We start from the raw sequence: 2,975 nt of genomic DNA, 5'->3' as shown, positions 1-2,975 counted from the left end.
TGAGCTCCCAGGGAAGAGATTACAGGGTGTTTAGGGAGGAGCAGGTCCTTCAGTGGGGGAGGGGGAGGGGCTGCTTGGGGTGAGGGAGGAGGTGCTCCGAGCCTTCCAGAGACTGAGGACTTTCTGCATGGAGTGTGAATGCAAGGCCTCTCTGCCCAGGTGCAGATCACATGTGAAGCCCACTGGTACAGGGTGACCCTGGATGGTCAACACCTGCTGGCATATGCCCACCACCTGAAAGACCTGCCAGCCATCAATCACCTGGAAGTAGCTGGGGACATTATACTCACTGATGTTCAGGTCTAGTTGGGCTCCAGAGCCCAGTGAAGGGCTGGGGACATGGCTGTCTGTGTCTCCTCCCTGTCCTCTGCCCCCCCCCCACCTTCTGAGCCCTGCCATCCTAGCAGGTGGTGTCCTGAAGTGTGCCACCCAGGGGAGCCTCCAGGTCCATTCCTCCTGGCAGTGAGGCAGGACTGAGCCTCCATATACCAACCCAGGTCCATACTGCTTAAAGCTCTCAAACACCTTCCTGCACTCTGTGCAGTCCAAGCTAGTCCCAAGCCACAGCTATGCAATGGATGGCCCAGGTGCCCTCCACAGCCCCCATTCCTGTGACCTTCACCTTCTCTCCCTGGCTTTGCACCCTGCTGCAACACTCCCTGTAGAGAGGCTATCTGGTGGCATCCTGCTGGCTTCCACCCACAGAGCAGAGCTTTCTCAGTACTGGGCACTGCCCCTTCCTCACATCCTTAAAATAAAGAAAAATGCTATTCTTGTTGGAAAACATTGTGTGATGACAATTTTAGTACTGTGTCTGGAGATATTTTGGAGGCTCTGGATTTGGGGCTCCCTGCCAATGGAAGTAGAATGGGACAGCACAGGTTCCCTTTGGAAAGGAGGGTCCTGTAACCCACAATGACTCCCAGGGGTCCCTTACAAAGCCCACAGGGCTGCTAGAGAACACCTGGGGTGCACACACTGCCGGCCCTGGCTCTAATGCAGGAATACTGGTAGCTGGGTGAGCCTGGGAAACATCTCCATGCTACTGAGAGGAGAAAAGGCTGGGACACAGTGGGTGGGACTCAGGAGAGAGCCAAGAAGCCCAAGAAGACCTGTGCCTGTGGGCAGCCACTGGGGCACCTGACGTGAGGAGTGGTGGGAATAAGAGCCAGTACCTTAGTACCAGGATCTTCCAACCAAGGGTACGCATAACAGAGCCCGGGCAAGTGTCCATGTGATGCCAGTCACCTGCTAATTCCTTGGAGAGCCTGGTCCCTCAGGAACCAGCTTAGGGCTTGCAGTGTGGTCCTGGGCAGCAGCACCCCAAGAAACTGCTTAGGATGCAGTTTCTGTTTCTCTTTCTTTCTTTCTTTCTTTCTTTCTTTCTTTCTTTCTTTCTTTCTTTCTTTCTTTCTTTCTTTCTTTCTTTTGGGGGTATTTTAGGGAAGGGTCTATAGGGTGTTGAGGATCTCACTACTAGATTGGACTCATAGTGATCTGCCTGTTTACAGCCTCAGAAGTGCTGGGATCAAGGCATGAGCCACCATGCCCAGTTTCAATTGCCATCTCAGAGTGCCCCGGGGGCAGGGCCGGCACAGCAGGCCTGGGGATCCAACCTCAGGGATCAAACCTCTGGCCCCTGTGCCTGCTTGCAGGACCTTTAATCTGCTGAGCTATTTGGCCAGCCTTCAAGATGCAAAGTTTCAACTCCACAACAGATTTACTAAATGAGAATCTGTACTTTATCCAGATCCCAGGGGATTCTGTGTGTGTGTGTGTGTGTGTGTGTGTGTGTGTGTGTGTGTCTGAGCAAGGGAATAGCTCTGGTCTAGGCTGGTGGAGTCTTTGTTACAGCGTGCAGACTCCTTTCTCCTGCTCTGGAGTCAAAGCTGTCCTGAGTTGCTGAGCCCTTTCTGAGTCTCTCCAGTGGGGCAGCTGCTGCCACAAGTGGGAGGACAGGCAGGAGTGGCAAAACCAGGGGAGGAGCCTATGAGGTAGGGAACAATTTGGATCTAGGGCCATCATTTCTGGACAGCCCTTGCCATTCTCGACTCGCTTCCTTGGTTCTGAGCAGAAGGAGACACAGCTCCGTCTCCTATCAGCCCTCCTACCTGGCTTCTTACCCAGAAGAGCCCCAGTCTCTCAGGCAGGTAAGGGTGCCAGGTTCCCTTCACCCCTCCTTCACCCTCCTCATATAGAAGACCATCTCTGCCTTTCCCAGGTGCCAATTCTCCATTGTCCAAACCTCATGAAATAGGTGGCAAAAGAGCAAAACCTGCATGACAGGGTAGGGGCAGGGCCTTCACTAAATAGCTGGCATGGAGGGCAGGACCCTCCTTCACCACCCTCTGGGTAAAATGAGCCCAGGGTGAGGCCCAGCTCCTGCCCTGCCCCTGTCCCTCACTCTGACCCAATCATCCATCTTGAACAAGCACAGTATTCTACCTGCTCTCAGTGCAAAGAAGAATGCAGGGCTTGGCTGTTCTTTGTGGGGTACTTTGTCCAGGTGGCTGTAGGTCCACACCCAGTCACACACAGGCACACACACACACACACACACACACACACACACACACACACACGCTGGTTAGCATAAAATCAATTTTATGTAAATATTTCCATCAAGGAATTATGCAGGGAAGGCTCAAGTATAAACACAGACAAGAGTATGGGCACCTCCTGGTCAGCTCTCATAGTGGGCATTTGGCAGTGACGTCTGTTTTCCTGTCACCCATGTGCTAGCCTGGCTTGTGGGGATCATCTGCAAGGGGCCAGGTAGTGGAGGCTTAAGTGACAGCCAGCCAGGGCAGGATTCCACTTGTTAGTCCAGGTCTTGAGGGGTAGAGTCAAGGAGCTGCACTGTAAGGCCTGGTGTGGTCATTTTCCTCCCTCTCCTATCTCACTTTCGGCCACACCTGTGCTAGGAGTCTTTTTATCCACTGGTGCTTTCTTTGCTAAGATATGCTCCCCACTCA

Source organism: Octodon degus, unplaced genomic scaffold, assembly GCF_000260255.1.
Source record: "Octodon degus isolate 3935 unplaced genomic scaffold, OctDeg1.0 scaffold00072, whole genome shotgun sequence".
Lineage (NCBI taxonomy): Eukaryota > Metazoa > Chordata > Mammalia > Rodentia > Octodontidae > Octodon > Octodon degus.
The sequence above is the reverse complement of the archived record's forward strand: the minus strand, read 5'-3'. Positions refer to the sequence as shown.